The 16,396-nt window shown below is 42.3% G+C and overlaps 1 protein-coding gene across 9 annotated transcripts in view; it reads right to left on the reverse strand.

The window, feature by feature from the left end:
• The window catches only part of PKNOX2 (PBX/knotted 1 homeobox 2), a 1,550,023-nt gene that overhangs the window by 978,155 nt on the left and 555,472 nt on the right, over positions 1–16,396 (reverse strand). The window lies entirely within an intron of this gene.

The raw sequence follows: 16,396 nt of genomic DNA on the forward strand, positions 1-16,396 counted from the left end.
TTAAACGTAATCACATCAGGTTCAGCTTGTTGAGAAATGTTCCCTGAATCAGTAATTTCTCCCTCAGACAAAACCTCCCTGGCCCCATCAGACTGGGTTAGGGGCCCTTCAGAACCATTATTATCAGCGTCGTCATGCTCTTCAGTATCTAAAACAGAGCAGTCGCGCTTACGCTGATAAGTGTTCATTTTGGCTAAAATGTTTTTGACAGAATTATCCATTACAGCCGTTAATTGTTGCATAGTAAGGAGTATTGGCGCGCTAGATGTACTAGGGGCCTCCTGAGTGGGCAAGACTCGTGTAGACGAAGGAGGGAATGATGCAGTACCATGCTTACTCCCCTCACTTGAGGAATCATCTTGGGCATCATTGTCATTGTCACATAAATCACATTTATTTAAATGAATGGGAATTCTGGCTTCCCCACATTCAGAACACAGTCTATCTGGTAGTTCAGACATGTTAAACAGGCATAAACTTGATAACAAAGTACAAAAAACGTTTTAAAATAAAACCGTTACTGTCACTTTAAATTTTAAACTGAACACACTTTATTACTGCAATTGCGAAAAAACATGAAGGAATTGTTCAAAATTCACCAAATTTTCACCACAGTGTCTTAAAGCCTTAAAAGTATTGCACAGCAAATTTGGAAGCTTTAACCCTTAAAATAACGGAACCGGAGCCGTTTTTAACTTTAACCCCTTTACAGTCCCTGGTATCTGCTTTGCTGAGACCCAACCAAGCCCAAAGGGGAATACGATACCAAATGACGCCTTCAGAAAGTCTTTTCTAAGTATCAGAGCTCCTCTCACATGCGACTGCATGTCATGCCTCTCAAAAACAAGTGCGCAACACCGGCGCGAAAATGAGGCTCTGCCTATGATTTGGGAAAGCCCCTAAAGAATAAGGTGTCTAAAACAGTGCCTGCCGATATTATTATATCAAAATACCCAGAATAAATGATTCCTCAAGGCTAAATATGTGTTAATAATGAATCGATTTAGCCCAGAAAAAGTCTACAGTCTTAATAAGCCCTTGTGAAGCCCTTATTTACGATCTTAATAAACATGGCTTACCGGATCCCATAGGGAAAATGACAGCTTCCAGCATTACATCGTCTTGTTAGAATGTGTCATACCTCAAGCAGCAAGAGACTGCTCACTGTTCCCCCAACTGAAGTTAATTGCTCTCAACAGTCCTGTGTGGAACAGCCATGGATTTTAGTGACGGTTGCTAAAATCATTTTCCTCATACAAACAGAAATCTTCATCTCTTTTCTGTTTCTGAGTAAATAGTACATACCAGCACTATTTCAAAATAACAAACTCTTGATTGAATAATAAAAACTACAGTTAAACACTAAAAAACTCTAAGCCATCTCCGTGGAGATGTTGCCTGTACAACGGCAAAGAGAATGACTGGGGTAGGCGGAGCCTAGGAGGGATCATGTGACCAGCTTTGCTGGGCTCTTTGCCATTTCCTGTTGGGGAAGAGAATATCCCACAAGTAAGGATGACGCCGTGGACCGGACACACCTATGTTGGAGAAATCTGTGTTATGGAGACTATTTCAAAATGAAATCTGTAAGCGATCGGGCGGTAATTCCTACGCGGTAGACAACTGAACACCGGTGTTCTAAAGTAAGTTGTCAGCTGTTTGTAGGAGGTTGGGCCTCCAGTGAGCGCTGTTTATTGTGCCTTAAACATGCGCAGAGAGCGCCACAACCCTCCAGCAGCTGACTACACGTCACCGGAAGTGACGCGGTAGTGAAATTCCAATGGTAGACATATTAATTTAAGACACCGGCACTATATGGTCTGTAAATATATATTCAACAGAAAAAAGGATTCAAGATTATTAGAAGTCTCAGAGCAAAGTTACTTTTTGAAAACATCTGCTCCCATGCGAAGTGCACAGCTGCAGATTGGTTAGTGTATCTGTAGCAAACACACTATATACTTCTGGGGTGACCAGCTGCAGAGATATGTTAGTGTATCTGTAGCAAACGCACTGTATAGTTCTGGGGTGACTAGCTGCAGATCGGTTAGTGTATCTGTAGCAAACACACTGTATAGTTCTGGGATGACTAGCTGCAGAGATCTGTTAGTGTATCTGTAGCAAACGCACTGTATAGTTCTGGGGTGACTAGCTGCAGAGATCTGTTAGTGTATCTGTAGCAAACGCACTGTATAGTTCTGGGGTGACTAGCTGCAGAGATCTGTTAGTGTATCTGTAGCAAACGCACTGTATAGTTCTGGGATGACTAGCTGCAGAGATCTGTTAGTGTATCTGTAGCAAACGCACTATATAGTTCTGGGGTGACTAGCGGCAGAGATCTGTTAGTGTATCTGTAGCAAACGCACTGTATAGTTCTGGGATGACTAGCTGCAGAGATCAGTTAGTGTATCTGTAGCAAACGCACTGTATAGTTCTGGGGTGACTAGCTGCAGAGATCTGTTAGTGTATCTGTAGCAAACGCACTGTATAGTTCTGGGGTGACTAGCTGCAGATAGCTGTTAGTGTATCTGTAGCAAACGCACTGTATAGTTCTGGGATGACTAGCTGCAGAGATCAGTTAGTGTATCTGTAGCAAACGCACTGTATAGTTCTGGGGTGACTAGCTGCAGATAGCTGTTAGTGTATCTGTAGCAAACGCACTGTATAGTTCTGGGATGACTAGCTGCAGAGATCAGTTAGTGTATCTGTAGCAAACGCACTATATACTTCTGGGGTGACTAGCTGCAGAGATCTGTTAGTGTATCTGTAGCAAACGCACTATATAGTTCTGGGATGACCAGCTGCAGAGATCTGTTAGTGTATCTGTAGCAAACGCACTATATAGTTCTGGGATGACCAGCTGCAGAGATCTGTTAGTGTATCTGTAGCAAACGCACTATATAGTTCTGGGATGACCAGCTGCAGAGATCTGTTAGTGTATCTGTAGCAAACGCACTGTATAGTTCTGGGATGACTAGCTGCAGAGATCAGTTAGTGTATCTGTAGCAAACGCACTATATACTTCTGGGGTGACTAGCTGCAGAGATCTGTTAGTGTATCTGTAGCAAACGCACTATATAGTTCTGGGGTGACTAGCTGCAGAGATCAGTTAGTGTATCTGTAGCAAATGCACTATATAGTTCTGGGATGACTAGCTGCAGAGATCTGTTAGTGTATCTGTAGCAAACGCACTATATAGTTCTGGGATGACTAGCTGCAGAGATCTGTTAGTGTATCTGTAGCAAACACACTATATAGTTCTGGGATGACTAGCTGCAGATAGCTGTTAGTGTATCTGTAGCAAACACACTATATAGTTCTGGGGTGACTAGCTGCAGAGATCTGTTAGTGTATCTGTAGCAAACGCACTATATAGTTCTGGGATGACTAGCTGCAGATAGCTGTTAGTGTATCTGTAGCAAACACACTATATAGTTCTGGGGTGACTAGCTGCAGAGATCTGTTAGTGTATCTGTAGCAAACGCACTATATAGTTCTGGGGTGACTAGCTGCAGAGATCAGTTAGTGTATCTGTAGCAAACGCACTATATAGTTCTGGGATGACTAGCTGCAGAGATCTGTTAGTGTATCTGTAGCAAACGCACTATATAGTTCTGGGATGACTAGCTGCAGAGATCTGTTAGTGTATCTGTAGCAAACACACTATATAGTTCTGGGGTGACTAGCTGCAGTGATCTGTTAGTGTATGTGTACCAAACGCACTATATACTTCTGGGGTGACTAGCTGCAGAGATCGGTTAGTGTATCTGTAGCAAACGCACTATATAGTTCTGGGGTGACTAGCTGCAGAGATCAGTTAGTGTATCTGTAGCAAACGCACTATATAGTTCTGGGGTGACTAGCTGCAGAGATCTGTTAGTGTATCTGTAGCAAACGCACTATATAGTTCTGGGGTGACTAGCTGCAGTGATCTGTTAGTGTATCTGTAGCAAACACACAATATAGTTCTGGGGTGACTAGCTGCAGTGATCTGTTAGTGTATCTGTAGCAAACGCACTGTATAGTTCTAGGGTGACTAGCTGCAGAGATCTGTTAGTGTATCTGTAGCAAACGCACTATATAGTTCTGGGGTGACTAGCTGCAGAGATCAGTTAGTGTATCTGTAGCAAACACACTATATAGTTCTGGGGTGACTAGCTGCAGAGATCAGTTAGTGTATCTGTAGCAAACACACTATATAGTTCTGGGGTGACTAGCTGCAGAGATCAGTTAGTGTATCTGTAGCAAACGCACTATATAGTTCTGGGGTGACTAGCTGCAGAGATCAGTTAGTGTATCTGTAGCAAACGCACTATATAGTTCTGGGGTGACTAGCTGCAGTGATCTGTTAGTATAATTGTAGCAATCGCACTATATAGTTCTGGGGTGACTAGCTGCAGTGATCTGTTAGTGTATGTGTACCAAACGCACAATATAGTTCTGGGGTGACTAGCTGCAGTGATCTGTTAGTGTATCTGTAGCAAACGCACTGTATAGTTCTAGGGTGACTAGCTGCAGAGATCTGTTAGTGTATCTGTAGCAAACGCACTATATAGTTCTGGGGTGACTAGCTGCAGAGATCAGTTAGTGTATCTGTAGCAAACACACTATATAGTTCTGGGGTGACTAGCTGCAGAGATCTGTTAGTGTATCTGTAGCAAACGCACTATATAGTTCTGGGCTGACTAGCTGCAGTGATCTGTTAGTATAATTGTAGCAATCGCACTATATAGTTCTGGGGTGACTAGCTGCAGTGATCTGTTAGTGTATGTGTACCAAACGCACAATATAGTTCTGGGGTGACTAGCTGCAGTGATCTGTTAGTGTATGTGTACCAAACGCACAATATAGTTCTGGGGTGACTAGCTGCAGAGATCTGTTAGTGTATCTGTAGCAAACGCACTGTATAGTTCTGGGGTGACTAGCTGCAGAGATCAGTTAGTGTATCTGTAGCAAACACACTATATACTTCTGGGGTGACTAGCTGCAGAGATCAGTTAGTGTATCTGTAGCAAACACACTATATAGTTCTGGGGTGACTAGCTGCAGAGATCTGTTAGTGTATCTGTAGCAAACGCACTATATAGTTCTGGGGTGACTAGCTGCAGTGATCTGTTAGTGTATGTGTACCAAACACACTGTATAGTTCTGGGGTGACTAGCTGCAGTGATCTGTTAGTGTATGTGTACCAAACGCACTATATAGTTCTGGGGTGACTAGCTGCAGAGATCTGTTAGTGTATCTGTACCAAACACACTGTATACTTCTGGGGTGACCAGCTGCAGAGATATGTTAGTGTATCTGTAGCAAACGCACTATATAGTTCTGGGGTGACTAGCTGCAGAGATCAGTTAGTGTATCAGTAGCAAACACAGTATATAGTTCTGGGGTGACTAGCTGCAGAGATCTGTTAGTGTATGTGTACCAAACGCACAATATAGTTCTGGGGTGACTAGCTGCAGAGATCAGTTAGTGTATCAGTAGCAAACACAGTATATAGTTCTGGGGTGACTAGCTGCAGAGATCTGTTAGTGTATGTGTACCAAACGCACAATATAGTTCTGGGGTGACTAGCTGCAGAGATCTGTTAGTGTATCTGTAGCAAACACACTATATAGTTCTGGGGTGACTAGCTGCAGAGATCGGTTAGTGTATCTGTAGCAAACGCATTATATACTTCTGGGGTGACTAGCTGCAGAGATCGGTTAGTGTATCTGTAGCAAACACACTATATAGTTCTGGGGTGACTAGCTGCAGAGATCTGTTAGTGTATCTGTAGCAAACACACTATATAGTTCTGGGGTGAGTAGCTGCAGAGATCTGTTAGTATAATTGTAGCAATCGCACTATATAGTTCTGCGGTGATTAGCTGCAGAGATCTGTTAGTGTATCTGTAGCAAACGCACTATATAGTTCTGGGGTGACTAGCTGCAGTGATCTGTTACTGTATCTGTAGCAAACACACTGTATAGTTCTGGGATGACTAGCTGCAGAGATCTGTTAGTGTATCTGTAGCAAACGCACTATATAGTTCTGGGGTGATTAGCTGCAGAGATCTGTTAGTGTATCTGTAGCAAACGCACTGTATAGTTCTGGGGTGACTAGCTGCAGAGATCTGTTAGTGTATCTGTAGCAAACACACTATATACTTCTGGGGTGATTAGCTGCAGAGATCTGTTAGTGTATCTGTAGCAAACACACTATATAGTTCTGGGGTGACCAGCTGCAGAGATCTATTAGTGTATCTGTAGCAAACACACTATATAGTTCTGGGGTGACTAGCTGCAGAGATCTGTTACTGTATCTGTAGCAAACACACTGTATAGTTCTGGGATGACTAGCTGCAGAGATCAGTTAGTGTATCTGTAGCAAACGCACTGTATAGTTCTGGGGTGACTAGCTGCAGAGATCTGTTAGTGTATCTGTAGCAAACGCACTGTATAGTTCTGGGATGACTAGCTGCAGATAGCTGTTAGTGTACCTGTACCAAACACACTATATAGTTCTGGGGTGACTAGCTGCAGAGATCAGTTAGTGTATCTGTAGCAAATGCACTGTATAGTTCTGGGGTGACTAGCTGCAGAGATCTGTTAGTGTATCTGTAGCAAACGCACTGTATAGTTCTGGGGTGACCAGCTGCAGAGATCTGTTAGTGTATCTGTAGCAAACGCACTGTATAGTTCTGGGATGACTAGCTGCAGATAGCTGTTAGTGTACCTGTACCAAACGCACTATATAGTTCTGGGGTGACTAGCTGCAGAGATCTGTTAGTGTATCTGTAGCAAACACACTATATAGTTCTGGGGTGATTAGCTGCAGAGATCAGTTAGTGTATCTGTAGCAAACGCACTATATAGTTCTGGGGTGACTAGCTGCAGATAGCTGTTAGTGTACCTGTACCAAATGCACTATAAAGTTCTGGGGTGACTAGCTGCAGAGATCTGTTAGTGTATCTGTAGCAAACACACTATATAGTTCTGGGGTGACTAGCTGCAGAGATCAGTTAGTGTATCTGTAGCAAACACACTATATAGTTCTGGGGTGACTAGCTGCAGAGATCTGTTAGTGTATCTGTAGCAAACACACTGTATAGTTCTGGGGTGATTAGCTGCAGAGATCAGTTAGTGTATCTGTAGCAAACGCACTATATAGTTCTGGGGTGACTAGCTGCAGATAGCTGTTAGTGTACCTGTACCAAATGCACTATATAGTTCTGGGGTGACTAGCTGCATCTGACACACACCTGAGCACATTTTTTTAAATATCTTCCTAAAATGCTTGCGTTACAGCCTATACTGACACGATCCATACCGCCATCTAAGACCAGTAGCTATGGATTTTGTGTAACAAAAATGTTTCACAAAATTCATAACTAAAATGTTACAAAGTACACTAACAACCATAAACTACCTATTAACCCCTAAACCGCCGCCCTCCCGCATCACAAACACTATATTGATTGATTTGAACAGCCAATAGAATTTCAGTAGCTCTCATCCTATTAGCTAATTTGAACAACCAATAGGATTTCAGAAGCCCTCATCCTATTGGCTGATTTGAATTTGAAGACTCAAATCAGCTAATAGGAATGCAAGGTATGCCATTTTGAAACGGGTACCTGGCATTCAACTTCAGTGTACGGCGGTGACCGTATGAAGAGGACGATCCATGCAGGATGTCATCGCCCTCCAGGATAGCTCCGCGCCGCCGGGATGAAGATAGAAGACGTCCCCGAGGTGGATGAAGGTGTCGCCCGCTGGATGAAGATGGATATCTGGACTTCAGGAACCGTGAGTAGATTTTAAGGGCTACTGGTAGTTCATTGTAGGTTAGGGGGTGTTTTTATTTTGGGGGGCTTTGATGTCTATGGGGCAAAGCGTGCACAAGCACGTCAAGTCAGCCCTTAGCTTTTGTGTGGTATGGAGCTTAACGCACCATAACGCACAGCACAAGGAGGTTTTACAGTAACTCATAATGGCAGCGCTATGGAGAGTGCAAAAACGCAAATTTGTTAACGTTATTTTCGCACCCTGTTTAGTGCAAAACTCGTAATCTAGGTGAATGGAAATATGAGGAATATGAGCAATATGAGCAATATTCCAACCTGTTAAACATCTTTTCTACAACATTTTTATGAATTTTTCTAGACTGGTCATTTCAATTTATTTTATTTTATATATATATATATATATATATATATATATATATATATATATATATATATATATATATATATATATATATATATATATATATATATATATATATATATATACCGTATTTTTCGCACCATAAGACGCACTTTTTTCCCCCTCAAAAGTAAGGAGAAATGTCTGTGCGTCTTATGGAGCGAATGCAGGCCCTGTGCTTGCATTTTTAGGCTAACTAGTACCGGGTAATTTTGTGGCAGTCAGAGCAGCAGGGTTGTGAAGGTGTCCTCTGTGATCCTGAATTGCTGCACAGTGTCTGCGGGGTGCTGAAATAAGTGAACCGGAAGCTCCTGTGTAAAGGCCCGGGGATCTGCAGTTAGTGCTACTGAGAAAGCAACAGGCGAGAGGATTCGCCACCCCCCCTCGTGTTCAGTAAAAAATAAACACATCGTGTCCCTACTATAATAATATACCGTACTCACTGCTGTTGTGAATCTAATTTTCCCAGCTCTGACATCTAGCAGTTTTTGCATATTTACCGTAGCTTGCTCCACAACGCAATATTTACCATCCACAGTATCTGATAAGATACCGGTAAATTATAAGTCTCTATTTGTTTTAACATCTACGGTACTTACCGTACCATCTGATGTACAGTATGAGTCTGACACCCGGTTTCCCAGCTCTGACATCTAGCAGTTTTAACATCTACGGTACTTACCGTACCATCTGATGTACAGTATGAGTCTGACACCCGGTTTCCCAGCTCTGACATCTAGCAGTTTTAACATCTACGGTACTTACCGTACCATCTGATGTACAGTATGAGTCAGACTCATACTGTACATCAGATGGTAAGTACCGTAGATGTTAAAACAAATGGAGACTTATAATTTATCGTATCAGATACTGTGGATGGTAAATATTGCGTTGTGGAGCAAGCTAAATATGTTAGTGCAAAAACTGCTAGATGTCAGAGCTGGGAAACCGGGTGTCAGACTCATACTGTACATCAGATGGTACGGTAAGTACCGTAGATGTTAAAACAAATAGAGACTTATAATTTACCGGTATCTTATCAGATACTGTGGATGGTAAATATTGCGTTGTGGAGCAAGCTACGGTAAATATGCAAAAACTGCTAGATGTCAGAGCTGGGAAACTTAGGTTCACAACAGCAGTGAGTACGGTATATTATTAAAGTAGGGACACGATGTGTTTATTTTTCACTGAACACGAGGGGGGGTGGCGAATCCTCTCGCCTGTTGCTTTCTCAGTAGCACTAACTGCAGATCCCCGGGCCTTTACACAGGAGCTTCCGGTTCACTTATTTCAGCACCCCGCAGACACTGTGCAGCAATTCAGGATCACAGAGGACACCTTCACAACCCTGCTGCTCTGACTGCCACAAAATTACCCGGATACTTATAATTTATCTTATAAGATACTGTGGATGGTAAATATTGCGTTGTGGAGCAAGCTAAATATGTTAGTGCAAAAACTGCTAGATGTCAGAGCTGGGAAACTTAGATTCACAACAGCAGTGAGTACGGTATATTATTATAGTTAGGGACACGATATACCGTACACTCCAATATTTACTGGATACCAAAGCTGTACTGTATTGAGCCCTTGTTGGGCTTGGTTAATCCAGACTCATACTGTAGGCTATCATTTATTTGGGTGGTTAAACCAACTTTCTTATCCTCACTACACTGTATTTGATAGTATACAGTTCTTTCATTGAAACCTTGTGATAATAAAGTTGTTCACTCTTAATACTGACGTACCTTCTAACTTCGTTTCTACATCAGAACAAGGGAAGATTATTAGCCGATGGTATAAAAGAATTACCGTAAAATTGTAGCCAATTTGCAATAGGTCATTTGACCAGATTTTCAGCTCCTGGGTGCGCTTTTTAACTTTGCACTTTCCAGCTATTTTAAGTTTATTTAATAAAAGTTATATATTTTTTTCTGCTCACTTAGTAAATTCAGCTACCTTAGTTGCCTTATCTACTAGTGTCTTACATACACGATAATCCACTCCATATTAACCCGTTGAGTGCTATTGATGTAGTCTTTTCAGTTAGAGGTTTCCTCTACTGTATTGTGTTTAACTACACAGCACCTACTCTATCCAACACATTTATTTACAGGGAATAATTCCCTTATTGATTTATTGGAAATAACAGAATTTATGTTTACCTGATAAATTTCTTTCTCCAACGGTGTGTCCGGTCCACGGCGTCATCCTTACTTGTGGGATATTCTCTTCCCCAACAGGAAATGGCAAAGAGCCCAGCAAAGCTGGTCACATGATCCCTCCTAGGCTCCGCCTACCCCAGTCATTCGACCGACGTTAAGGAGGAATAATAGCATAGGAGAAACCATATGGTACCGTGGTGACTGTAGTTAAAGAAAATAAATTATCAGACCTGATTAAAAAACCAGGGCGGGCCGTGGACCGGACACACCGTTGGAGAAAGAAATTTATCAGGTAAACATAAATTCTGTTTTCTCCAACATAGGTGTGTCCGGTCCACGGCGTCATCCTTACTTGTGGGAACCAATACCAAAGCTTTAGGACACGGATGAAGGGAGGGAGCAAATCAGGTCACCTAAATGGAAGGCACCACGGCTTGCAAAACCTTTCTCCCAAAAATAGCCTCAGAAGAAGCAAAAGTATCAAACTTGTAAAATTTGGTAAAAGTGTGCAGTGAAGACCAAGTCGCTGCCCTACATATCTGATCAACAGAAGCCTCGTTCTTGAAGGCCCATGTGGAAGCCACAGCCCTAGTGGAATGAGCCGTGATTCTTTCGGGAGGCTGCCGTCCGGCAGTCTCGTAAGCCAATCTGATGATGCTTTTAATCCAAAAAGAGAGAGAGGTAGAAGTTGCTTTTTGACCTCTCCTTTTACCTGAATAAACAACAAACAGGGAAGATGTTTGTCTAAAATCCTTTGTAGCATCTAAATAGAATTTTAGAGCGCGAACAACATCCAAATTGTGCAACAAGCGTTCCTTCTTTGAAACTGGTTTCGGACACAGAGAAGGTACGATAATCTCCTGGTTAATGTTTTTGTTAGAAACAACTTTTGGAAGAAAACCAGGTTTAGTACGTAAAACCACCTTATCTGCATGGAACACCAGATAAGGAGGAGAACACTGCAGAGCAGATAATTCTGAAACTCTTCTAGCAGAAGAAATTGCAACTAAAAACAAAACTTTCCAAGATAATAACTTAATATCAACGGAATGTAAGGGTTCAAACGGAACCCCCTGAAGAACTGAAAGAACTAAATTGAGACTCCAAGGAGGAGTCAAAGGTTTATAAACAGGCTTGATTCTAACCAGAGCCTGAACAAAGGCTTGAACATCTGGCACAGCTGCCAGTTTTTTGTGAAGTAACACCGACAAGGCAGAAATCTGTCCCTTCAGGGAACTTGCCGATAATCCTTTTTCCAATCCTTCTTGAAGGAAGGATAGAATCCTAGGAATCTTAACCTTGTCCCAAGGGAATCCTTTAGATTCACACCAACAGATATATTTTTTCCAAATTTTGTGGTAAATCTTTCTAGTTACAGGCTTTCTGGCCTGAACAAGAGTATCGATAACAGAATCTGAGAAACCTCGCTTCGATAAAATCAAGCGTTCAATCTCCAAGCAGTCAGCTGGAGTGAAACCAGATTCGGATGTTCGAACGGACCCTGAACAAGAAGGTCTCGTCTCAAAGGTAGCTTCCAAGGTGGAGCCGATGACATATTCACCAGATCTGCATACCAAGTCCTGCGTGGCCACGCAGGAGCTATCAAGATCACCGACGCCCTCTCCTGATTGATCCTGGCTACCAGCCTGGGGATGAGAGGAAACGGCGGGAACACATAAGCTAGTTTGAAGGTCCAAGGTGCTACTAGTGCATCCACTAGAGCCGCCTTGGGATCCCTGGATCTGGACCCGTAGCAAGGAACTTTGAAGTTCTGACGAGAGGCCATCAGATCCATGTCTGGAATGCCCCAAAGTTGAGTGACTTGGGCAAAGATTTCCGGATGGAGTTCCCACTCCCCCGGATGCAATGTCTGACGACTCAGAAAATCCGCTTCCCAATTTTCCACTCCCGGGATGTGGATAGCAGACAGGTGGCAGGAGTGAGACTCCGCCCATAGAATAATCTTGGTCACTTCTTCCATCGCTAGGGAACTCCTTGTTCCCCCCTGATGGTTGATGTACGCAACAGTCGTCATGTTGTCTGATTGAAACCGTATGAACTTGGTCCTCGCTAGCTGAGGCCAAGCCTTGAGAGCATTGAATATCGCTCTCAGTTCCAGAATATTTATCGGTAGAAGAGATTCTTCCCGAGACCAAAGACCCTGAGCTTTCAGGGATCCCCAGACCGCGCCCCAGCCCATCAGACTGGCGTCGGTCGTGACAATGACCCACTCTGGTCTGCGGAATGTCATCCCTCGTGACAGGTTGTCCAGGGACAGCCACCAACGGAGTGAGTCTCTGGTCCTCTGATTTACTTGTATCTTTGGAGACAAGTCTGTATAGTCCCCATTCCACTGACTGAGCATGCACAGTTGCAATGGTCTTAGATGAATGCGCGCAAAAGGAACTATGTCCATTGCCGCTACCATCAACCCGATCACTTCCATGCACTGAGCTACGGAAGGAAGAGGAACGGAATGAAGTATTCGACAAGAGTCCAGAAGCTTTGTCTTTCTGGCCTCTGTTAGAAAAATCCTCATTTCTGAGGAGTCTATAATTGTTCCCAAGAAGGGAACCCTTGTTGACGGGGATAGAGAACTCTTTTCCACGTTCACTTTCCAGCCGTGCGATCTGAGAAAGGCCAGGACGATGTCCGTGTGAGCCTTTGCTCGAGGGAGGGACGACGCTTGAATCAGAATGTCGTCCAGGTAAGGTACTACTGCAATGCCCCTTGGTCTTAGCACAGCTAGAAGGGACCCTAGTACCTTTGTGAAAATCCTTGGAGCAGTGGCTAATCCGAAAGGAAGCGCCACGAACTGGTAATGTTTGTCCAGGAATGCAAACCTTAGGAACCGATGATGTTCCTTGTGGATAGGAATATGTAGATACGCATCCTTTAAATCCACCGTGGTCATGAATTGACCTTCCTGGATGGAAGGAAGGATAGTTCGAATGGTTTCCATCTTGAACGATGGGACCTTGAGAAATTTGTTCAAGATCTTGAGATCTAGGATTGGTCTGAACGTTCCCTCTTTTTTGGGAACTATGAACAGATTGGAGTAGAACCCCATCCCTTGTTCTCTCAATGGAACAGGATGAATCACTCCCATTTTTAACAGGTCTTCTACACAATGTAAGAACGCCTGTCTTTTTATGTGGTCTGAAGACAACTGAGACCTGTGGAACCTTCCCCTTGGGGGAAGTCCCTTGAATTCCAGAAGATAACCCTGGGAGACTATTTCTAGCGCCCAAGGATCCAGAACATCTCTTGCCCAAGCCTGAGCGAAGAGAGAGAGTCTGCCCCCCACCAGATCCGGTCCCGGATCGGGGGCCGATATTTCATGCTGTCTTGGTAGCAGTGGCAGGTTTCTTTGCCTGCTTTCCCTTGTTCCAGCCTTGCATTGGTCTCCAAGCTGGCTTGGCCTGAGAAGTATTACCCTCTTGCTTAGAGGACGTAGCACCTTGGGCTGGTCCGTTTTTACGAAAGGGACGAAAATTAGGTCTATTTTTTGCCTTGAAAGGCCGATCCTGAGGAAGGGCATGGCCCTTACCCCCAGTGATATCAGAGATAATCTCTTTCAAGTCAGGACCAAACAGCGTTTTCCCCTTGAAAGGAATGTTTAGTTAAACACTAAAAAAAACTCTAAGCCATCTCCGTGGAGATGTTGCCTGTACAACGGCAAAGAGAATGACTGGGGTAGGCGGAGCCTAGGAGGGATCATGTGACCAGCTTTGCTGGGCTCTTTGCCATTTCCTGTTGGGGAAGAGAATATCCCACAAGTAAGGATGACGCCGTGGACCGGACACACCTATGTTGGAGAAAAAGGGTTAAATATAGAGTATAGAGTTTATTAAATAGTTTACTACACCATTTGATTCAGAATATTTTTTTTCTTGTTTACCTCCTCTAAAAACTAGGTGCGTCTTATGGTCAGGTGCGTCTTATGGTGCGAAAAATACGGTATATATATATATATATATATATATATATATATATATATATATATATATGTATGTATATATATTCCTAATGGTCAGTCAACTGCGGTAGACGTAAGCTTTTGTATGTGCATGGGAGATTCTTCATACTCTGCTTTAAATTTCAGTCTTATCCATTGTTGATACAGAACGACATCCGAACATGATCACAGCCTGATCTATCGGCTGTATTTACCTGCGGAGGCTGAGTGGGTCTGAAACATCTGGCACCTTGAAGCTTAGGGGCTTTTACCGGGACTTCAACACTTTGTTATCCCACAAATCATACCTCATTTTTGTTATTTGCTGTGAGTAGAAACCCTGCAGGTGGTGTTTTAAACTGTTTTCTTTTACCTTTTATATTAAATATACTGCACTACGTGGGTATGTTTTGTGCGCTTTTTCTTTCCACTATATATAAATATATATACACAAACACAAATATTTTTCTCTATGTTAAAACCCTTTGAGTGACTTTTTTGTCAAACACCTGAGACCTGATATCTTTGAGTCTTTAAATATCTTTTTTGAGCAATATTTTAAAATAATTCTTATTTGATGGTGTTATTATGAGTGTAACTGTACTTTGTAATGCATTTTTTAATGTGTTTTGTGGCATATTTTTATCGCAAAACAAAATCCCGTCGCACGTTAACTTAAATTGCGATCAATCGATCACATTTACTTTCAACTTGTAATACGAGCACTACATCCGACGCACACAAACAGCCGCGATAAACCTGATATGGTTCGTGCGTAGCTGTTAGCGCTCAGATCGTAATCAGGCCCTATATGTAGAAAAGGTAACATCTCTTAATTCTATAATTCTTCAAAAATTTATCAACCAAATTCAAATCCAGTTCCAGTAATAATTCATCAAATTTAGTTTACAGTCACATGATACAATAAGGATTTTATTATCACCAGTGGCTGTACATAAGGATCTCATCTTATGCTATTTCTTTCTAATTGTATATCTTCATCACCCCCTTCACCCTCTCCTTGCTCTTTGGCACTAGACAGGTAAAGGGCACAAGCTGCTAATATAGGGCAGCTAAGTACTCTCTAATCAGAGAGAAGAGACCGTCTGCGCTACACAAAGTAGCTACATTGGTGATAACCAAACGGCAATATAATATCAATTTAAAAAGAATTTAATATATCATAAATTATAAAAAACACATTAAAAATGATATCACACCAAAATCACATATATCAAATACATTTGTTACATCAAAGAGAAAAAAGACAAAAAGGTGCTTCGTATTACTTACACCGGAGATGCTCTGGCTGAATTCCTGTAGTCTCGCTTGGCAATATGATAAAAGCACCGCCCCTCAGCCTCAGCCGCTTAGCTTCTTCCATTTAGTATTTCGCGCCAAGGCTTCTGGATACCGTACCAACGGACCAAGTATGTAGACAAAATAGTACAACAGAGCGACACGTTTCAGCCATAACGGCCTTTCTCAAGCTTGAAAAGGGCAGTTACGGCTGAAACGTGTTCCTCTATTATACTATTTTGATATATGTGATTTGATATGTGTGATTTTTGTGTTATATTGTATTTAATGTGTTTCTATAATTTATGATATATTAAATTATTTTTAAATTGATATTATATTGCTGTTTGATTATCACCAGTGTAGCTACTTTGTGTAGCGCAGACAGTTTCTTCTCTCTGATTAGAGTACTTGTATGTCCTTTTTAAGGAGTCCAGGACATCTCCTTTTAACTGGTCTTGTTTTTAGTTACCTATTTACAGCACAACTGTCAACCTCTTTGGTGTTTTGTATTAATATAGGGCAGCTGCACTGTTGAGGTTTGGGGAGGGGCTTTACAGTAATGAATGCCGGGCACCCCCACACCTGACATCACATATTACATGTTACAACAGAAACAGTTTATTTAAAAACACATTTTTACAAGTTCTGTGAATAGCACAATTTTTTCTTCATTTCATCTGCTACATTATGTGTTGCAGTTCTCTCTGGCAGCCAAAGGGTTAAATATTAATAGTTAAAAGACATACTCATGGCAGCGACAGAGGAATAAATCACAGTAA

Source organism: Bombina bombina, chromosome 8, assembly GCF_027579735.1.
Source record: "Bombina bombina isolate aBomBom1 chromosome 8, aBomBom1.pri, whole genome shotgun sequence".
In the NCBI taxonomy this organism is placed as follows: domain Eukaryota; kingdom Metazoa; phylum Chordata; class Amphibia; order Anura; family Bombinatoridae; genus Bombina; species Bombina bombina.